The sequence below is a fragment of the Musca autumnalis genome, unplaced genomic scaffold (genome assembly GCF_047663935.1).
Source record: "Musca autumnalis isolate F117 unplaced genomic scaffold, ASM4766393v1 scaffold_5, whole genome shotgun sequence".
NCBI classification, from domain to species: domain Eukaryota; kingdom Metazoa; phylum Arthropoda; class Insecta; order Diptera; family Muscidae; genus Musca; species Musca autumnalis.
In genome coordinates this window covers 135,003,856-135,028,266 of record NW_027412088.1, presented here as the reverse complement: position 1 = coordinate 135,028,266, position 24,411 = coordinate 135,003,856, and the positions used below count along the sequence as shown (strand labels likewise).

The 24,411-nt window shown below is 33.2% G+C and overlaps 1 long non-coding RNA gene across 1 annotated transcript; it reads right to left on the bottom strand.

The window, feature by feature from the left end:
• Positions 1-17,568: 17,568 nt before the first annotated feature.
• Positions 17,569-18,090, bottom strand: LOC141386948 (uncharacterized). Its single transcript, XR_012408444.1, has 3 exons — positions 17,919-18,090; positions 17,768-17,845; positions 17,569-17,697 (listed from the first exon to the last, which is right to left on the bottom strand). It is a non-coding gene; the product is annotated as an uncharacterized lncRNA (long non-coding RNA).
• Between the last annotated feature and the right edge of the window lie 6,321 nt (positions 18,091-24,411).

The window sequence follows — 24,411 nt, the reverse complement described above, 5'->3', positions numbered from 1 at the left end:
AAAACCAACCAAATGGATTTTGACAGCAAAGTTAATAGTCAGCGGGGCTTACTTTCCGTCCTTATTTAGACCGTAATTTCCCATCCTCTTTAAGAAATTTCTGCCTAAGACTACATACATTATATAGACTAAATTTAAAGCCAATAGAGAAATAAATAGAATATTTTTATTTAGGTGAACTAATTCATTGCTGTAAATCGTCTATCTTTGTACGTAGCTATTTTGTGAACGAGTGCGGCTCCATTCGTTTTGGACTATGTTATTTGAATTATAACACTGACACATATAATTTCCTAAATCCAATTCATCTATCTGGTCCCTTAAACGTTTGAATGACATGTTTGTTTATGGTGTCTCTCATGCACTGATATATGTAAATAACATGTTATGTATATTGTACATGGTATCTACATCTGTATTTAATAGCAGTGTGTGTTGCAAATCTGATGGAATTTTGTTATGAAGGGCATGGAGGCGGTAACCGATTATAAAATGTCACCAATGATATTTGACTCGAGAACAAGTCAAGGCATGCACTTGTGCATATCCATAGGCAAAGACAGTAACAAAGGCCGACACTAACCACCCCACAGACAACTTGTTATATGCCGAAGATAAGACAGGAAACAGGATTTGCTTTTAACCGCATTGTACACCACATGTTGCTACATATAGCCTTAAATATAATGCATACATTCGAACATATTTTGGAATGTTATGCACATTGTCGAAGACCAAAAGTGTTTAAACACTGTGGAATGTAACAAAAACACATCCTTTTATACATTAGTTTATAATATAAATACTCATACATTCATACATATTTATTTAGGAAGAATGGGATAAGATTTCATCGGCCATGTACATGTTTGTATGTGCTATGTGGACATGCAATTGTAACATATTGCATTCGTCTACGGACCGTTTCAGAATTTTGTAGGAAACATAATTTGAGTGAAGGCTGTGTTACATGAATCGAAGCAGGTTCATTGGAAATCAAGAATAGCAGCAACGTGCCTCATCTAAATAATGGTTTGGTCTATGTTAATACCGTATCCTAGGTGTCGATTAGAAGTCTCAAAGAGTTTGTAAGCATAGCTGGTTTTTGGAAGGATTACAGTGTCAAATCCCTACCGAAAGTCATATGTTACATTTTGCAGGTTATTTTGAAGGTTTTAGCCACATTATCTTACCGAAATGGCTGAAAATTAGCTTTTAGTTTTTTTGGGGCTAAAAAACTTTCCCCACAAATTTCTTAGTCTAGGTACACGTGATAACCCCTGTAAAACGGCCCATGTTTTAAGACAGTCCCTATAAAACGATACCTCCCGATTTTTGGCATTTTGAAGGTTTAAGCAACATTATATCACGAAAAGGCAGAATATTGGTATTTAGTATTCTTTGGGGCTAAAAACTTTCACCCGGAAGTTTATCCGTATGGACCCTCGTTTTGATATAGCCCCCACAGAACGGTTCCTCAAGAAATTTATTAGTATAGACCCACGATTTGATATAGCCCCCATAGAACGTTATCTCTCGATTTTCGGTATTTTGAAGGTTTTAGCCATATTACCTAACTGAAATAGCTGAAATTTGGTATTTGGTCCTCTTTAGGACCAAAAAAAATCGCCCAGAAATTTGTCAGCATAGGACTACGTTTTGATACAGCTCCCATAACGGTACCTCGCGATTTTCGGTATTCTGAAGGTTTTAACCACATTATCCTACCACAATGGCTGAAATTTGGTATTTGGTCTTCTTTGGGGCTACAATACTTTCCTCCAGAAATGTGTCAGTATAGGTCCACGTTTTGACAAAGCCCCCCATAGAATAGTAACTCCCGATTTTCGGTATTTCTAGCCACATTACAGAAATTGGTAAAATTAGGTATATAGAGTTCGTTGGGAATATACAACATACATGCAGAGAATTGTCAGTATAGGTCCACATTTTGATATAGCCCCTATAGAAAAGTACCTCCGAATTTTCGGTATTTTGAAGGTTGAAGCCACATTATCCTATGTAAATGACTAAAATTTGGTATTTAGTATTCGATATATGTACAAAATATGCCTCAGAGAATTGTGGGTATATATGCACGTTTTAATATAGCGCCCATAGAAGAAGTATTGCGGGTTCTCAGATTGGAAAGTACTACGATATAGCTCGATGTGAAGTCTTTTATAGGTTTAGTATTCTACTGTAGTGACTGTAACTGGGTGTTTCGGATTGTCAATGGGTAGAAATCCTCCACACAGAAAATAGTCAACATAGGTTTCTATTTTGGTACATTCTCATTATGAAGATATCTCCAGATTTTACGTATTTTGAAGGTTGTACGCGCATCGTCTAAATAATAATTAATCTGGCACAAAAGAAAGCGATATTATTCAGATAGTGTGGCGGTAGGCTTAGTACTTTCATACACGGAAGGAATTTAATACCCAGTTTAGCACTAAACCGGATTTAATGTGTTTCAAATATCAGTCCCATAGAGCAAACGTCAAATAAATCCTCATAAAGAAGGTTAACCCGGCAAAAAGCTATAATGCAAACGCCGTGTAAGTGTTCATTTTACTTCAATACAACTCGTGGTGGAGGGTAAAAAGAAGTCTGCCCTTAACGCCGTTCTTACTTGTTTTTTGATTTTAGAAGATGTATTGGCACTTCACGCAAAAGGGAAAACGTCAAAACTACAATAGAATGGTAAAGACGTCTCGAAAACGACGGCAAAAGATCTAGGCTACACATACAGAAGTGCCACTGTGGTACAATGGTAATCACATGCCCATGTTCGATTCCCAAGCTTCAACGGTGGCAAAAATACATCTCAGGGTGAGGTCGTAAGCCCCGCTGTTCAGGCTCGGCTATAAAATGTACCTCCAGTATCATTGAGCTAATATGAATCTGGGTCCCTTAGGGAATGTTTGTTGGAACACATGTATGTACACTAGGGTTATGACTTTTTTACAACCTCATATCCCTGTATCATAGCGTGATGAGTTTTGCCATAAGATTACATAAAATCTTAATTATAAGGTGATTCGGTGAAAAAACCTCACGCACAAAATGATTTTAAAATTTGAATTTATCAAAATTATGGACAATTTTTTGAAGTCACTGAAAACAGATATATAATTGAAAATAAACTTTAGAGCCACATAAGATAATTAAAATGACATAAAATTTATTTCTCACTATTTTTCTTCAATTCTGAGAATCGTAAAAATGTCGTAAACGCTTTTATTCAAAAATATAATTTTTTAACAAAAAACAAAAAATTTAAAATTTTTTCAAAGTGACTTTTTTCGCGACTTTTTTAATATTTGAATGAAATAAACGTTATTATAGTTAATAATAGGCTTATATTTATTCATTCGAGCAACAAAAAATAAATTTTTGAAAACAATTTTTTTTTTCATTTCTTATATTTTTTCAAAAAATTATTTTTTTAAAATCGATTTGTGCGTGAACTTTTTTTATATTTCAAGGGAATAAACGATAGCATAGCGATTAGTAGGCAAAAGTTCATTCATCTCTGCTACAGGAAATCATTTTTGAGGAAAAATGTCAAAAAGTCATAACCCTAATGTACACTAGACTGGCAAAAAGGAACTCCTACTACCTAATTTTTTTCCATTTGATCAAAAACCTTATATATGGCATTTCATGGCAATCTGTTAACGTAAACCCGTGCTAACCTAGCGACCTTTGTTTCCATAGTAATTTGTATGGGGACCAAAAGCGAATTTTCAGGAAATCGCTCGACAGGCGACAATTATGTTTCAATCGATGAAACAATTTTACCTGTAGTGCGGTTCTCTAACTCATTTTTTGAGTTACCGACAAAAATCGGTAAAATTGAAATGCTTATAATTTCGGTAATTAACTGTATTTTGCTGGTAAGTTAGCGACCAATGAAAAGTAGTCGTAAGTCTTACCGATATCAGTGCTGTCAACTTTTATTTGAACCGTTCGTTCATAATTTTGCGTTTTAAATTTACCGATCTTTGTCGGTATAATCGTAATGGCTAAAAAACGAATCCCTCGAAAATTTGTGAAAATAGTATCGGATTTTAATACACCTATATAAGGCCCAAAATCGGCCAAATATTCATATTAGAGCTATATCAAAATCCGATTTTAACAAAGTTTTGTAGGATTTGTTGTGGATAAAAACAACAATGACCTGGTAAAAGAGTTCCAAAGAAAATTGTTGGGTCGCACAGTGTTGCCGCTTCCTTGTAAACGTGGACAAAAATAGAAGGAGTTGACCTAGGTCGATGAATTTTTATACAAGTACTTATGCGGGCATAGGAATGAAAAATTCCCATTTTGGTCCATATCGGTTCAGATTTGGATATATCCCCCATATATATATTTCTCCGATTCTGCTATAACTCAGCCAATTTTAATTGAACCGCCTTCAAATTAAATATGCGATATTTGCATGGGCCTCTGATCACTTTTACCGATTTTGTTAAAAATCGGTTCATATTTGGATATATAAAACGAAGCAGTCAAATAAGGTGAATTTATCCACTGAGGCAAAACAAGGATTTTTGCTCCTTTCGTACAAATTGTTTATGATGATATGGTTGTGACTCTGAGAATCGGATTTTATAGGATGTAAACTTTGCATTTTTTAATTCGAAATGGATGTCTGTTTCATGTACCAAATGGTCGAAACTGCAATTTGCTGCAATTTTTAGATACACTCCATGAAAGAAGCGAAATTCCTGAGTTTTGTATAACACGTTACTGTTCCAATCAACATAACGGTACTTCATGTATACATATTATATGTAAACTTTTTTTCATAAATTGCAAGACTATCGACCACTCTTTAATTCCCTATTCAAAAGTTGTGGAATATGTCAATAACTTCTTTAAAAAAATTCCATGAACATGGGTTTCTTTTTTAAATACATTTTAGTAAATGTCACATACGAAAAATGTTCTATGTTTAACGAGCTATAACTTTATAGTAACACCAAATATCGACAACATCTTTGAGGTTTGTCCTGTTTGAAGTGTTCTCAATAAAATAAAACCATAAAATTATAAAAAAGTCAGAACACATTTTTCGATTTTTGTCCACTGAGGCAACACTGTGGGTCGCCCTATATTCTACATCGACAAAATGTTCTGTAACATCCAACTGAAGTTGTAGAATGCCTTTACAAAAACACAATGAATGGCTCATATCGGAATTTCGATACAAACATTATATGGTTGCAACCACATAACAATGCTGCAACAACATTTTTGATGCCTAACTTTTTGAAATAGCCACCACCACAAAGGCATAGAATGTGGGTCTCCACAATGGGGCCTAATGCGATGCGGTCGGTGGTGGTGGCGGCTAGAATTAAATATACTCAAACTGTAACGCCTAACAGCATATTGTAAAGCTACTGTAACAAAAGTTTTAAAGGCTTTTCTCAGAATGAGTTATAAATGGCTTGGGGTTCCGTTCCGTTCCAGCAACTTAATATTGGTCATGTTTGTTTGATGTCTTTCTAGATGTCAGAGTAGTGGCACTTTAGTTACAACAAAACATACCACACAACGACGTTTGTCAGTTGTTGCACTTGTGTGCAAAATACATACAAGCCATGATGTCCCGCTACACTCTATTTGGTTACATGGATTTGGCCAACTTATTGAAAATGTAGTATAAATTAATTTGACGTGGAAGGATTTCGTCTCGTAATTGGTATGTTCCAGTACTGCAAGAATCTACTAATTTTTACTATTTTTTTCGATAACATAAAGGAAAAAATGTTATCGTAGTAAAAAATAGCAGCTTCTTGCAGGTTCTGGAACAGAGCAAATGTAAACGTGGAAGGATTTCGTCTCGTAATGTAAACCAACTACTGTTTAAAATGTTACTTTCTGTTACGTAGTATAAAGTACCCATATACCATTCCAGGCCAAAAACCATTCCAGGCCAAAACTACATTATAAAAAAATTTTTTTGCTCATGGCCAAGGGTAAATTGGGCCATGGTATGGTATATGGGTACTTTATACTACGTAACAGAAAGTAACATTTTAAACAGTAGTTGGTTTACATTACGAGAACGAAATCCTTCCACGTCAAATTAAATGTCAGATTCAATAACACTTTGTGTAGCGAAATTCCAACCACAATCCCCAGCAAAATTAAATGGAAGTGATTCCATGTGAAATCATGATTCCACTGGTTCTTTTGCATGAGTGCGAATTTTCATGAGAAATTGAAGTGGTGAAAGATCCGATCGTTGTAACTCGCTACAGCCCGTGGTTCGCACAGCGCCGATACTCACCGTCCCGTAGCTCTATTAAAGAATTTGTTTCTAAAACACACCAAGATACGTTACGTTGTAGCATTAGAACGGACATAATCAGAACTCTTCACTGTTTCTTTCTTTAAAATGTTTTATTCTTCAAATTATATAGTGTCGATTAGGGGGAGATTTCATAACACGATACACATTAAATAAAATAACCCAATGCCATTTACACTAACACTACAAAGACGATATATTTAGGGTAAAAGGAAAGGAAATTAGAGAAAAAACAGATAAATTAATCTATATGCTCGACCACGCTCGACCTGTTCCCAATTGCTTTCGACTATTCGAACCATGTTCGTACTGGACTTTAGATAGTCTTGAACATTGTTTTGCAATTGAAATAATTCCTGAAAGACACATTTTATGTAAGCTGCATCAGTTGCTCAAGTCGCTCTTCCATGCTATTGGCCATGGTTTTGAAAATTGTTAAATCTATATTTAATTTATTGGAGTCGAAACTAAAAGTTATTGCTCTGTTCCAGAACCTGCAAGAAGCTACTATTTTTTACTACGATAACATTTTTTCCCTTATGTTATCGGAAAAAATAGTAGAAATTAGTAGATTCTTGCAGTTCTGGAACAGACCATATGTTATGTTTACGAGCCGGATCGAAATAAATAAAACTAATGACAAAGCGAAATAATTGATAAAGATGAAAATCTAAACAAAAGCAACAAAAGAACATTAAAACCATTCACAATAATGTACAATTCACAAAGGCACATAAATCAGCTGAGTTGCAAAAATTATATTTCTCAGGGATGGGAAGTCGCAATTGCTTTTTATTTCCAGATCAAACAACTTTTACCAATGCCAAGTTTATACTTGCGCTCCAAAATCCACTGGATTTCACGAAATCCTGATATACACCCCGGTGTTTACACTTATTTTTTGTTGATTTCAAACATATCACAATGATCAAGGTAGATGCATATTCGCAGCTGATCGAACACGAAATTTCAAAACAAGTTGTTGTAAATTGAATTAATCATCAAAAATATACGACAATATAGAACTTTACAACTTTATTTGGAAACTTATCGTAAAATTATCTATATATCGTATTAATTGTGTATAGTACTAACAAATGAAAAAATAAAAAAAAAAATATTTTATCGTTGTGACATCATAATAATACATTTTGATAGATAAAAGCTGTGCTCAGAACCTGCATAATATTAGTACTTGCAGTAGTTTTTACATTTAGTGCTAAAAATGCGTTCCCGTACTCCGAAATCTAGCAAGACTTGCACTTCTCTTTAAACAAAAATAGTGCCGAATAACACCCTCATCTCCCGTTTTCTGCTATTTAGCTCATCGTTTGTTGTTAGCCAACTCACTACCTTGCAACAAATAAAGCACCCACCTCCCCCAAATATACATAGCAGGAAGTTATACAGAAGGCGTGCACGCATCAGTGAGTGCGTGTGTGTATGAGTTGCACACATGTGAGTATATGTGATATGTTTTCATTAACACATGTCAACACGCCTGAATTGATGTCTACAGCATGACCGGAAGTAAACTTTTATGAACTCCCAGCTTTAAAAGGACACTGGGCCATTATAACTGTGAGCAAAGGACACTCAATTTTGGTAAAGCAGACACGCACACACACGATTGTTTGCGGACATTATAATAGTTGCTATTATTCACTCATTTATATATTGTGCATTGTGGTGAGCAATGAAAGTTTTACATTTTGCTCTTTTTATTTGATCCTTAACACGTGATTTATGGCAATGACAATTCTAAATAAAGTATAATTACATCAATGAAAAAAGCTGCAACAATCAGGACATTTCAGGATACTTATTTACCACGATCAACACTGAGACTTTACCTAAATTTAATCAATTTTCTTAAGCTATTAAAGCATTAACTTATTTATATACATATGAATGTATGCGTCTAGAGAAACGCCAAACGAACATGTAGAAGTAATCGTACATTAGTCTTCTTTCAATGTCTAGATTGATATTCCAAAGATGCCGTCTTCAACACCTGGGACTGATATTAAAGTCTATTCTCTTCATATAACAACAAAAATATCATTCGCCATGCCCATGTAAAAAACCCCAAAACCATTTTTATTCTAAACGCATTCGGATTAAATATGTGTGTATGTTCTATGATACTGCAATTTTAATTGCTTTGAAATTCTTCTCATTTGACTGGAAAACAATGAATTCTTGTGGTTTTAGTTCTAATTTTCCGTTCAACTTATTTTTCTTGTGCGGTTTTTGTATTCATAAAAAATGACTGCATTTCTTGTCTTTGTTCAACAGGATGCAATACATGCATACACACATACATACATATCTAAATAATCATGTCAGATGCTGTAGGTGTACACGATGGAAGAGGACAATTAAGTTAAACAAAATATAACATTTGCAAAATACCAACACGAACACGAACGGAATTCGGCAACAAATTCATCAGTACCACAAAAATGAAAAACGAAACAACAGATACTCATAGGACTCACATTAGCAATAAATTGGAACGAAGGCGTTTTCATTTTTCTTGGCCGAATTAATTCATTATTTGCAAGAAAAAATGTGGGATCCATTGAATTACAATTCACATACATATTTGTGTCAAATATACATATGGGGATTTCTGAGTGAAATCGGTCACTTTTCCAAGATGAGGTTTTTGATTTCCTTTATTTTTTGCTGTGGTGATGCTGCTCATCAGCAATACATTTTAGTATATTTTAAGATTTTTTTGACTAACGGTTCTAGAGATATCGCGCCTTGAAAAATTCAAATTCTGTAAAAACTATGTGCAAAGAAATACTCATAACTTCTTTAATATTGGTCCATGTAGAAAAAATTTTTTTTTTGTAATTTATGTTGTTTTATAAGTTATCTAATAAAAAATAGAAAAAAATTGCACAGTGGGATTGAATGCAATTTTCGCGATTTAAAATTTATATTAAATTTCTATCAATGATTGTACTCTTCGATTTTCTTGAAATTTTTTTTGTATTAAACTAAGATTAATTACTAAAATTTTAATACTTTTTGGTAGTGGGATTCGAATGATTGCTATTTTTTCTTAATGTTGTTGGCGTTTTTTATTGTTGGACTGCAGAATTTTACATCTTTGTGTTTATTTCAGCTTTAGTCCATATTTTGTTGTAATTCAATTGTTTGAATAACAACAAAATATTTTAAAGTGGATATGAAATTGATTAGTTGCGGGCGAAGGGTAGGGAATACTATAGTTTCAGTTGTCACCAAACAACTTCATCAGTTCCCTTTTTCGCCGACTCTGTATCGATGAACAGGTCAATAAAGCCATCTAGCAAATTAAATAAAATGAGAAATTTGCTGTATGGCCCTAAAGCTGTTTACCCTACAATTTGAGTCGAACTAAAGAATTTCATATCCACCACTGTTTTTATGTCGTCTTTGCTTCGCAAAGAATACGAACATAGCAATGTTGCTTCAATAAGCGGGGGTAAAAACAACAAGAAAGTTGTTTTTGCATTACGCATTGGTCCACAAGGCCGTGCTGATGCCTATTATTGTTGTTGGCGTTTTTTATTGTTGGACTGCAGAATTTTACATCTTTGTGTTTATTTCAGCTTGAGTCCATATTTTGTTGTAATTCAATTGTTTGAATCTATATATATAAAGTAGAAAAATGTTTGTACGTTTGTTTGTTTGTTTATTTGTTTGTTTGAAGTTTATGGACTCAAAAACCGCTAAACCGATCTTCCTCATATTTTCAGAGTATATCACTACATGGCCTGAAAGTAACATAGGCTATAAAATGTTTTGAAATTCCGCGTTGATCCGGAGATATAGCATCAGAATCGGAGGTACCTCCAAAAATTTAGATGTTGTATGCAAATATCTATAGAATGGTATCTTTTACCATCTCGAAATTTTATATGTGTGAATGAATTTGGTCTAGAAATACATTTGCCAAGTTATATTGAAATCGGCTCAGATTTGGATATAGCTTCTATATAAATTTTCGGCCGATTTTAGGTATTTGGTGCACGAAACACGCTATATATCTCCGATTTCAATGAAATTTGGAATGTGTGACGGAATTCGGTATAGAAATTAGTGTGCCCAATTATATCCAAATCGGTTCAGATTTGGATATAGCTCCCATATATATTTTCGTCCGATTTCATGTATTTGATGCACCAAACACGCTATGTATACCCGATTTTAATGAAATTTGGAAGAAAATTGGCCTACAAACAAATGTGTCAAACTATATTATACCTTAGTCGGGGTAGCGAAGCGCACTGGGTTCAGCTAGTAACAATATATTTGTTTAGTTCAAATCGGATGCTTTTTTGTGTTTAATATTTCCTTCACAAAAAAATTAAAAAATATATATATTTTTTTGCAAGGAGGGCACCTTCCTATATGACGGTTTCTTCTGCTGTAACAAACATTTTGAAGAAAATTATTTCTTAAAATAGAAAGTACACACCGCCACCAATCCACTGAATATCATATCTTTGTATTTGATTATTACCAAACTCTTACGAATTGCGTTAAAATTCTGCTCTGAGTTTTAATCTTTTTTAACATTTTTGTTTTTGTCTTCGAAATTTTGATTTTAACTTCAAATTATACCGCGAGTTTTGAATATTTTTGAAAACAAATTGCACATCCGTAGAATTTGACATGTTCTTTCTTCGAATCAAATTAGAAAACTCTCGTTATTAAAATTGCAAAAATCGACTTTTTGCCTAAAAACCTGTCCAAATTACCTATAGTGGGCTGGTACAATAACAGCTAAACCATTTTCAAATTCGAAAAACGACGAAGTTTTTAATATAAATTCCCAAATAAAAGTACAAAGCAAATGTTGAAAATAAAATTGTATTGACAAATTTGAAAAAATTAAGAAAAAATAGTAATCATTCGAATCCCTCTACCAAATAGGTCTTAAAATTTTAGTAATTAATCGTAGTTTAATACAAAAAAAATCAAGAAAATCGAAGAGTACACTAATTGATAACAATTGATATAAAATTTTAAATCGCGAAAATTGCATTCAGTCCACAGTGCTAACACACCCACTTTAAAAACTTGTTTTTAAAATTTGAAAACAACAAATATGTGATTAAGCGGGCTTACTTTAAAAATAAAAAATATAAGGAGTATTTATTTCCTTTATGTTTGCTCTCTGTCACGTCTATGCCCCACAAACTCGATTTCTCATAGTCCCGGGAATTCCCGGGTTCCCGGGAATGAGAAATTTTTGTTCCCGATTTCCCGGGAATGAAAAAAACTCGGGAATTCCCAAACTCTACTGGTGAGCAGCATCATCACAGTAAAAAATAAATGAAATTAAAAACCTCATCTTGAAAATGTGATCTTGATTTCACTGAGAAATCCCCTTATATTTTGACAATCAAACTATTTCCCCCAAACATCTTTGTCAAGTATCCCATATAAATGAGTCTAGCATGATATTGGACCTCTTTTTCATCGCCAAATCGGAAAGGTGTGTCTAAAAACACCACTTATAATTTAGATAAGTTTTACGAGTAATGTCAAACACCGTTACGCTGGAAATAGAAATTGGAAAGAAAATATCTTTGGTCCAACTGTCAGTATATTCAGTCTTCATCAAACAACAACTAATAATGCCTTTAGGTTGATAGATTTTGCCGCTTCATGTTTTTTGAAGCAGCAAAATCTATCAGGTAGTGAGTAGGGCCCAAGGCATATTTATAGAAGGTAGAAGTGACAATCAGCTGTATTTTTATTTTATTTTTTGTAAACTGGGTTTTCAAAATGTAATAGGGTCTACTCAAGGGAAATTTGAAATTTAAAAATGCGAAATTTTCATCCAGAAAATACTTCGTTTCATTTTAAACGTGTAATAAAAAGGACACATGACAGTTCTTAATGCTTTATATTTACATTTTGATTCAAATTTGTTCTATTTTAGAGGATTTTCAAAATGTATTTGTTTTTTTCTGAAAAAAAAATTTAAGAACGACCCTATTATTCAATATTTTCCTTGTCATTAACCCCCAGTTTTTGTAACTTATTTTTGTTCGTTCGTCTATATTCGTAATAATTTAAGCATTCATAGCTCAGCCCCCAGATGACATACACATCTAATTTTTCGTATACCCGTCCCATATATCGTTAAGGATTCCTCATTTAAAAATCAGCGCTCTACATTTGCGTTAAATCGAGTAAATCGGTCTACAAAATTTGACAATTCGTGTGAGAAGAATAAAAGTTTTTACAAAAACTGGGGGTAAATTTTTAATAACAACAATGTTTGTTGCTTTTGTAAATTGTTAGTTGTTGTAATTCATGATGAACCCCTTGTGTACGTGTGTGATTAAATAGTGTGTGGCATTCCTTCAATCCTTATTCCGAAAACGATAAGATTTCATCCAAAACACGATTTTTAGTAGATGTTTTCAATAATATTTAATTTCGTCACAAACAATAGGTTTGTCCTTGTACTTTCTCAGTAAATATTACTCAGTAACTTCTTTTTAGAGAGTAAAGCATTTTATACTCTTTCAAAGGAAAAAATTAAAAAAGTAAAAATACAACATTCAGTAAAAATATTCAATTTGATTAATATTTACGTTTATGATATTTGAATATTTTAAACTTTTGACAACTACCTAAAGCTACAAAATGTTACAGAACAAAATTCCTTCAGTAAAAATTATAAGTTCTCAGTAATAAAAATTTGAAAACAAGTTTCTCAATTCATTCTCTTTTACTGAACATTTGTGTAAAAAAAAACAACATTCAGTAATAATTTGTAATAATTATTACAAATTATCGAGTACGCAGACACACTTAATATTTGTTATTTTCAAAAACTTTTTGTTGATTTCTTGGAAAATAAACAAAATTCATCGGATTTGCAAAATCAAAACTATTTTGATTTCAATCCTGCTAAAAATACTAGAGTTGGGCAATCTCGTTCAATTGAACGATCCGGATCACTATCTCGTTCAATGGACAATTTGACAAAACTGCGTATTCTTAATTTCACACGCTGGATTCGTTCATTCGTCTTTGAACGATTACAGTGATTCGGATCGTTGAATTGAACGATATTGCCAACTCCAAAAAATACTCCCACATACATTGACAAAAACTTCAAAATTACTAATACTACCTTGCGTGCCTTGGTAGTGCCAGTTTAAAAGGACACAGCAAGCAAGCGGAATTCTTGTAATAGACGGAATGCACAAATTTAACGTCTTAGACTTTCGATAAGATCCAAGGAGTGGCCACTTGCTTGTGGATAGAAACTGGACATCAATGTGTTGCAAACACAATAGACGGCAGAAGACCAAACGTGTAATGACAACCCTTCATTCCTTCCCTTAAAACTGCCTTAATTTGGTTACCAAAAGTCCATGGTGTGATCTTAAAAGTCCATGGTGCGATCAGAAAGAGAAGAATGCGGTATACAGGCAAGGGCAAACAAGGAAAGAACAGGAAAAGTGAGCGTGAGAAACTCAAGATATGTATACAGCAGTCAGATTGACGTGCAAAAATCTAACAGACAGTAAAATAGTTGTTAAATTTGGTCGGACCGAACATTTTTAACCCTCCACCACGAATTGTATTGAAGTGAAACGGAATGTAATCTATATATGGTAAAAACCAAAATTCCTTTACAATTCCATTTGAAAAAAATTAAAAAAAATTTTTGCGAGCACATTTTCGATTTTTGATATAGAGGTTAAGGAAAAAATTCTGGTATCAAATTTGTTCGCGTTCACAAAATTGGGCGATGCGCGCAAATTTAAAAAAACACACAAAAGTTTTTGCGTGTTTCATTCGCACAAATTTTCGTTTCGACATACAGAAACAGGTTGTAAATACCAAATGCAATGCTGCTGAATGAAATCTGAAATATAATGAGCAGTACACATTGTCAATTTTGAATGTCGATATTTCTCAAGTATATTTTACGGTTGCATGATGAATGATAAAAATGAACGGCCACACTAGCAAGCAACAACAAAGCTGTCATTCAGAACTGACAATGTGTACCCAGCTTAACGGAGACATTCCAGATTGAAAACCACAGCATTGAATGCATACCGAATGTGCCAACGATTTTGTGCAAAAATCGGGTCATACTAATGCGGTTTTAGATCTGACATATTTTTTCATTTCTTTTCTGTTGTTTCCTTTTATATATTGCATACAAACAACATAGCTGTTTTTCTTTGCGACAGTGATATTCGTTATGTAAAATACAGTCCGTGTAAAAACAGATTAACTGAGGGTAGTGAAATGACTCCCATTCGAAAACAATTAATTCGTTTTTCAACAGTTTGGCGGCTGCCTTTGTAAACTTTTTGACTTCATCGTGTACTCTACATGTCAACTAAAAACTAAAAAGCCCCTATACATTTATTAGTCTATGCTACCGCACTATAAAACATGAAAACCTCTCTCTCTTCTTAACACCTAAAATCGTCAATATCTTATCATAGAATAATAAATAAATATACTACAAGACTTATAATAACGGAATATGTTTTCTATTTTATGAAGAAATGTATTGCCTGTGATGACAGACTTTAAAAAGAATACTTATAGTATTTCAAAATCGTTTTCACATAATTTAACGTCCTCTAACATATCTTCTTCGAAGAGGTACCAGAAGATTTATTGATTTTCTAATTTCGTCAATAGTTTTTTTGCATTTTTTGCCACCGCCAAACAGTGTCACGACAGCGGAAAAATTGTCAAAAACGAGTACAAGTGATGGGAGTGGATAGAAAATTAGAAGGATTTTGAATTTTGGTATAGATACTTCAAGTAGTTTTGTCTATATGAGGGTCAAATCCAATAATTGTAGGCAATATGCATTTTTCTCCATATTTTTCCAAAATTAACAACATTTATTATAGTATGTTTACATTTACGAAATCCACTCGATTTCAACTGTCAATTCCATTGCTTAAACGTCAAATGAAATCCAGTGGATTTCAGTTTTCATTTGACGTATACGCAAAGGAATTGACAGTTGAAATCGAGTGGATTTCGTAAATGTAAACCAAGCATTATCTTCAATTAGTTGAATATTTAAAGTAACGGTCGTTGTAAAACTGATTTTTAAGTTGCGTTGGATGTAATAAACTTGGCTTCACATATGTTTGAAATTAAATTGTGATCATATTGTGTTTACAGCTATATCAAAACGTGGGAAAATTCCATTTGGGGATGAAAGCCCTGGATTAGAATATTAACCCATTAATGCCCATTGGCAACTTAAGGTGCCAAATGACATCTTTCTCTTTGTTGTACTCTGAGAGAAGAATTGGGAATTGGAAATAGAAAAGTAACTTTATTATAATTAAGTTTTTGTTTTATTTCATGTCAATTGCTTCTCGTGTTTGCATTTTATACGCTGCTAATTTTTGACCTGTTTCAAAAATCATATTTCATGCGAAAACTGCTGTTTTAAAATGAAAGTTTTTCTATTGTAGTAACTAATTTTATAGCAAAGTGTGTTTGTATATATAGAAATATATCTTAGTTATGTTTTAGATCAAAAATATGTAAAATTACTGTTTTATTCTTAGAGATATAATGTGACCACGGGTATCAAATTTCAGGCAAAACCCTAACAAAAAAATCTGGGCAATTATCTCGTGATGCATTTTTTATTTTTCCCGCTGATACATGGGAAAATAGCATTTGAGATTACTCCGTCAATTTTTGGATCGGTTTTAAGTAACCGATTATGTCTATACCCAGCAAAAAGTTTGCATCCGCAGATGCAGTTTAGGGATACGCAGTGGAATGCAATAATCGGTTTTTCGATTATACGGTTTTCGTGAAAAACTTAAAACTCGATTTTCGGTTAGTCGATTATTTGAGAATGTACTAAAAGTCGACTTTCGATTATTTCTCAACCGCCGAAACCCGATTATAATCGAATATAATCGACCATTTCCATTGATGCGATCCGTCCATTACGCGGTTTTAACACACCCAATAATCAACTACGACTAATAGTCGTCCACGATTAATAGTCGACTACGAATAATAATAGACTACGACTAATGGTCGACTACAAATAATAGTTGACTCCGTCTTTCGAAAGTCGATTAAGAATAATCGATTATCCGGTTTTCGCACAGTCAATAGTCGACTACGACTTTCAGGAAATTTGCGGCTAATAATCGATTAACCGAAATCGATTTTACGTATCCCTAATGCAGTTGAATCACAACAAGTGTACGGTACATTTGCCGTTGGAGTACATCTTTTCCTATGAATTCACTTATGAATTTTACAAGAGAGCGCGCAGCTAGGATGCACTCCATTTTGCTTCCACAACACACAGCTAGGTTGCACTCCATTTTTGATCCAAATCACAGCTTTTGATGTAGTGTTTTGGATTGAATTTAAAGACACTCTTTGGACTGAATTTTTAATCAGTCTAAAGATGCAATTAAAATGCAAGCCATTGCGAAATATCCCAAAATAAATAAAATGCATTTATTCTTTGTGTAAAACAAGAACACAAAGAACTTTATTATATATACGCAAATTAAAAAAGTTTCCATTAAATTCAATCACATTTGAGCTTACTTCCTTCGTTCTCGATTTAATCCAAGCGCATCTGATTTTCTTTCATCATCCTAATGTTTTTTATGTTGCCTTCTCATCGCTAGCTCAGCTTTCGACATGGACTCCAACTCCACTCCATTAAAAATTTCCGTCTCGTGAATTACCGCAAAAATGTTCGCAACTTAAGTTGTTATTTCCATGGTTTAATAAGAAAGGTTAGCCAAAGCTTTGTGTCAATTTAAATTTCTTCATTCGAGTATGCTTAAATTTTAAGCCTTAAAACTTCAAAACAATATAAACAAACTGTGTATGTGTGTGTGGTGTTTGAATAACCCAGTAGAAAGTGTCTTTAAGACAACATTGATGAATCGTGCACGACATTTCCAATTCGTTCACGACTCTTTGCAGACAGCCCTTTGGGATCGTTGACGACTTTTTCACACAAGTGTCCCAGTATTCATGCACGACAACTTGGGCGACAGGGTAAGCGAAGCTGTCGTCGACGACGACTTCGAAGACAAAAACCCTACTTTTCGTTAACGATCTTCTTGAAGACAATGTCTTGTAGTTTGTCACCAACGACCCTCCTTGCGCTAATTTTATTTACATACATGAATATGTTTTTAACATTTTTTATTAACATACAAAATACAACATTTATGTACATATAAAAATTTACCACATAATATAAAAGCATTTTCGCGGCAGTGTGGTCTATAATCCAGAAAGGCCCAGGACCCCATTTAACAACAACTCCTACGACAGCAAGACTTTTTAGGCAAAATCTGCAAATAATAAAACATTATGCGCAATCTTGGGATGTATACATTTATGTATGTCATTTATATACTTAACTTTAATTGTTTCCACGATCGCGTTCCACTATAATAGACTCCAAATAAAGAATTCAAATTCTATGTTGATTGCTTCATCCTATGTTAAAGAAACAAAGAAAATCATTATTTTAAGGTTCATATGTATGTCAGTCATTCTATTTCTCACTTACCTCCAGCTGTTTAGAAAAATGTCGCGAATTTTTAATTCAAACTGCAATGTTTGACCGATTTCAGTCATGTTGAAATATTAACAATTCCTAGATATGTGTACAATTATTTCATAGCATATTTTGTTTGATTATTTTTGTTTTTTTTTTTCTGGTGACACATTGCAAGAAATTGTCATGCATCGTGTCGTGCACGACAATTTCGGAAATTTCATCAACGATTCGTCGACGAAAATGTCATCGAAGACTCGATTTTCTATTGGGAATATGCCAAACAATTTTAAAAACAATCGAATTCAATGATTTTTAAAATTGTTTTTAGACCATTTGTATGGAAGAAATTGGTGAGATTTGCATTGAAACAATCAGTTTATCATATTCACAACTCGATTATGTGGAGAAAACTTAATTCTTCATTCATTTTTCGCGTTTTCTATAAAATGCTCAAAAAATGCATTGTAAACAAACCCACTTGTTGCTTTTATTTTGAAGTTTTAGGAATTCAAGAAAAACTAGGGTTCTATAGATTTTTTTCATTTAAATCTACCTCTTTACTTATACCATGGTTATTTCTTTATTTTATAACTAATTCTTCGAAATGTATACACTTTTGCTTATCTTTTGAAGAAATGTGTAGGGATCAACCAACTGTTTTTTTTTCTTTAGGAATATCTACAGCAACTGCTTATAAAATGTATCGAACGGAGTGCATTTGTCATAACTCTGTTGGACTACATCGAAAGATGTTGTGAAATCACAACTCCAATTGCACAACTTCCAAAATTTTTGCTGGGTATGCATAACATCGCAGCAAAAACTTTTGGAAGTTGTGCATGTGGAGTTATGATTTCACAACATCCTTCGATGCAGTCCACACGGAGTTATGAAAAATGCACTCCGTTGGATAAAATGTATAAGCAATTGCTTTAGAGATCCCTACAAAACAAAACCAGTTGGTTGATCCCTAGCCGCCCCGCCGCTGCCGACATCATTTCTTCAAAAGAAAAACAAGAGTGTATAGGGTAAGTGCACCAGTAGTCGGCACTTTAAAGATTCGCGTATCTTTAGCCGTATATAATTCCGAGTCTAAATATCCAATCAAACTGAATTTAAGTTGTTATGATTCGTTATTTTGTGTAGTTTTAGATTATATACATAAACATTTTTTTTTGATTTTTTCTGTTCAACATGCAAAAATTACAATTTTAGTGAAATACTGTTTTTTCACCAGTAGTCGGCACCATTACCCAATAGTCGGCATGATATGATCCAGTAGTCGTCATGTTATATTTAAATAAAGAAAAAAATGCATACTTTATATTTTTTTTTCTTAAATATTTGAAAGAATAATAGCTTACCCTGCGTTTACAAATGATAGGACAGTTGACTTCATGTATTGATTGTCAAAATCCCACAACGTGCCAGCGTGACGAAAGCATCCCGACAACTGCAAAAACAGTTGTAAAATTTTGAATGAAAATCGTCGACATCTTTTTGTTTTCCGTTCACATGTTTCGTTTTTGCTCACGTTCTTTTGTTTTCAACACATTTCAATTATTATCTCACTTATTTTTACAAAAATGAAAAAAATGTATCTTCCTTACTGTCTGTGAAAAAATGATGGACAGCTGGGAGACAAACGACAAATGTATGTGTTAGTAAATCAGAGTTGTATTTGAAGACAAACTGTCTGGTGTAAACGCCTAGTTAAGCATTAGTTATTTATACATTTCTAGTTTATTATATACATTTCTATTGATTTTACTTCAAAAAATAAGGAAATTTAAACATATTGTTTAAATAAATTAGTTCGTACCAATAGTCGGCATCTATTACCCAGTTGTCGGCACCCCACAACGTACGTACTTCAAATCATGGCTAATATTGCTTAAAATCGCTAAAGTTCCTTTCAAATTAAAACAATTTTTTATTAATTAGCCTTTAAAGTACTTGTTTAGTATTTTTTACAATTTTTTACGATAAAAATCAATGCTTATAACCCCATGCCGACTTCAGGCAAATTTTATGTTTTTTTGTCCCTAAAGTCGGCATCAGCAAAAATTGCACAATTATAAATATTTTTTAAAAATTTCTTTTTCTAAGGTGTTCTTTTAACTGTTCTCTACCTATATAACAAAAATGTTATGGAAAATTTCTTCATTTTAATATAATTACAGAGCTTATAAGGTTAACATCTCCACAATATTTTTCTTAAGAAACATGCATTTTCGGTTGTAGTGAAAACCCTTCACTGACAAAAATTTAATTTCGATATAAAAATTTGTCCTAGCTCAATGAAATTTTATATAAAGTTAGCTGACAATATTGTTAAAGTATTTTTAAGATTATTTTCCTATTCTGTTTTCTTAATTTTCAGTTATTTGAGTTCAAATTCAAAAGGTGCCGACTACTGGTACATGCCGACATTAGGTGCACTTACCCTATATTTCGAAGAATTTGTTATAAAATAAAAAAACAAACTAATAGCCTATTTCAGTATGTCGAACGAAAATGTAAACGAAAGAAAAACATCTAAACTCGTGTGTGAATTTTAAATTTTGTAGTTGTTTTAAAGCAAACACAAAGTCAATATTGACTTGAAAACAAAAGTTTAGGTTTTTTCGTTCGGAATCATTTTCTTTCGACATACTGAAACAGGCCCTAAAGTTACGAACATTTTTGCGGAAATTCACGAGACGGAATGGAGTGGAGTTGGAGTACATGTCGAAACCGGAACTAGTGATGGGAAGGCAACATAAAGAATCTTTAGGATGATGAAGCGAAATCATTAGGATTAAATAGAGACCGGAGGAAATACACTCAGTTGCGATTAAATTTAATGGAAACTTTTTTAATTTGTGTTTATATAATAAAGTTACACAAATAACAAATGCATTTTATTTAATCTGGCATATTTCACAGTGGCTTGCATTTTTATTGCATCTTTAGACTGATTAAAAACACAATCCGAAGAATGCACATAAATTCAATCCAAAGCACTACATCAAAAGTCGTTATTATGGATCGAAAATGGATTGCATCCTAGCTGCGCGCTCTCTTGTAAAATTCACAATATTTTATTGCGTTCATGTACTTTTTTCATCGTAAAATTAGCAAAAGAGCGAAATGCCAAAAAATTCTTTTCTGTGCGTGGAAACGGAAAAATTGCAGAAATTGCAAAAACTCTAGCAGAAATGTAAAATCAAAGTATCTGGCAAGCAGATGCCAACAAACAAGCTGCTAGTTTCTATTCGGACAAATTTGTATACCAGAAAATGTTATTCTGCTGAATTTTTCTTTAAAGAAAAGTGCGAGTATAGTACAGGAACGCATTTCTAGCACAAAACAGAAAAAATTGATCAAGTCGTACTATTTTGCAAGTTCTGGAACACAACTTTATCAATCAAAATTTCTAATTATTTGCTTCAACGAAGAACAATTTTTTTATTTGTACATTTGTTAGTATTATACACAGTAATTATGACATATGTTGATATACACAATTTTACGATTATTTTCTAAATAACGCAGTAAATTTGTATATTGTCGTATATTTTTTACAACAAATTACATTTGCAAAAACTTGTTTTGAAAATTCATGTTCAATCAGCTGCACATATGCATCTACCTTGATTATTGGATATGTTTGAAATCAACAAAAAATAAGTGTAAACAACGGGGTGTATTTCAGGATTTCGTGAAATCCAGTGGATTTCGGAACATAAGTATAAACCAGCTACAACAGCGTTATGAAAAATGCACTCCGTTCGATACATTTTATAAGCAGTTGCTTTAGAGATCCCTACAAAACAATAACAGTTGGCTGATCCCTACCCGTCGCTGCCGACATATTTTCTTCAAAAGAGAAACAAGTGTGCAAATTTTCGAAGAATTTGTCATAAAATAAAAAAATAAAAACTAAAGTTGCGAACATTTTTGTGGTAATTTACGAGACGGTAATTTTTAATGGAGTGGAGTTGGGAAGCAAAATCAGTTGCGCTTAGATTAAATGGAGAACGGAGGAGGAGTTGGTGTGGCAGTGAATATGTGTGAGTGTATTGGTGTTTTTCGAACTGTCACTTGCATGTGTAAACGGGGGGTATTTCATAACCAATTTTGCTTGGTTTACATCAGTGTTCCACCGTACCAAGGTGGATAGGTACACTACGATAGTGTACCGCTCTGGAACACAAACACTAAAAAATATTTAAGTGATACTGTACCGGAACACAACGATAATCGTAGTGTACCGCATGCCGGAGCACTAAAAATCGTAGTGCTCCGACTGCGGAGACCTAAAAATCGTAGTGTTCCGACTGCGGAGCACTAAAAATGTTAGTGTTCCGACTGCCGGAGCACTAAAAATCGTAGCGTACCACGAGCCGAAACGCTAAAAATAACGTTAAGTTAATCGTCTGTTTATTTTGATTTATGAGGGAAATTAAATATTTTATGTTTTCAGGATAAATAAATACATATTAATAAATAAAAATTAGAAGTAAATTTGTAAAATATCTGATTTGATTTTTGGACAATGGATCACTAAAAATCGTAGTGTTCCGACAGCCGGATCACTAAAAATCGTAGTGTTCCGACTGCCGGATCACTAAAAATCGTAGTGTTCCGGCTGCCGGATCTCTAAAAATCGAGACAATGGGACAATAAAAATCATAGTGTTCGGCTGCGGAGTACTAAAAATCGTAGTGTTCCGACTGCCGGATCACTAAAAATCGTAGTGTTCCGGCTGCCGGATCTCTAAAAATCGAGACAATGGGACAATAAAAATCGTAGTATTCGACTGTGGAGCACTAAAAATCGTAGTGTTCCTTCTGCCGGATCACTAAAAATCGTAGTGTGCCGACTTTCGATTTTTAGAGATCCGGCAGTCGGAACACTAAAATTTTTAGTGATCCGGCAGTCGGAACACTACGATTTTTAGTACTCCGCAGCCGAACACTATGATTTTTATTGTCCCATTGTCTCGATTTTTAGAGATCCGGCAGCCGGAACACTACGATTTTTAGTGATCCGGCTGTCGGAACACTACGATTTTTAGTGATCCATTGTCCAAAAATCAAATCAGGCGTTTTTCACGTGTTCTATTAAATTTTATTTTTTAATTAGTATTTATTAAAAAAAAATTACATATAAAATATTTAATTTTCCTCACAAATCATAATAAACTCATGTATCCACAGTCAGAACACTACAATTTGTAGCGCGCCATTATACAACAACCGAATATATTTTTATTATATTTTCTACTTAAGTTCCCAACGTTTTTATGTCTTATTGTTATTGTCTTATTGTTTTTTTTTTTATTCCTACAAGTTTGCTTTAATAATAAGTGTCAGATAAATTAAAATGAACTTTGGGGTCCTTTTAACACTTAAAGTGCGCCCAAAAACAAGAAAAATTTGAGACCAAATTCAAATAAAACAATCCAATTTGTTGCATACAGACTTTTTTGCTTGATATGGAATGGAAGATGTAATAACAAATCTCTGGTAATGCGCACTTTATGACTTAATTTTCTTATGCCCGTTCTTACATCTTGTCTTTAAAGTCCATTTTTGTTATACCTTCCTTTAAGAAATGTAGGCAAAAACGTATAGGTGTAAAGACTAGAACAAATGCATTTTCCAAAAACATATGATAAAAGTTCCACATTTTGGTTACAGATGGCAAAACAACTTACTGGAATTGATAACAGCAATGCCAATCGTTTTTGATCCCCATTTCTCGCGACTGTGTGACTGAAATTTATTTCTTTACTTTTCTTATTGTTTATTTAATAAAAAAAATCAAAAGTGAATGCCGTCAAACTTGAGTTTAAATGTTTTTCTTGTCAATATTCCAATGAGTAACAGTTTCCTTTTAACAGAATGTTGTTATGATATCGTAACAACAGAGGTTAACTCCACCTACAGTTAATTTTTCACAATTGACTTTTCCTATCTTAGAATATTTACATCTTTGATGTAGGGTATAAAGTTAGAATTTCCAGAGATTTATTTGGTCTGTTCCAGTACCTGCAAGAAACTACTAATTTTTACATTCACTTTGGCAGTTTTGTTGTGATGTGTGTTAAATTTTTATTTTTAAAATAAGAACCAGCTTAATCACAGATTTGTTGTTTTCAAATTTTAAAAACAACAAGTTTTTTAAAGTGTGGTAGTTAAAATTTTTACTTTACTTTTGACTTGTACTTTTTTTGTGTAAATTATTAAAGTTAAAAAGACCTGTGCCGCTTGTTAATAAAAATGCTGAAACCGATGCCTACAAATATGCATTTTTTTAAACTTACCAGCAATTTTGCGCTAATAAGTCTGTCTGGTTACTTTCCCAGCAAGAATTGTCCAGCAAGAACTTTCTCAGAGAGTAAGGGGTTTTTATTCTCTTTTGCTAGAAAATTGTAAAAAGTAAACAGACACCTTCCCAGCAAAAACCAGCAAGCAATCAGCTGACTTGCCAAAACAGAACAATTTGTCCGCCA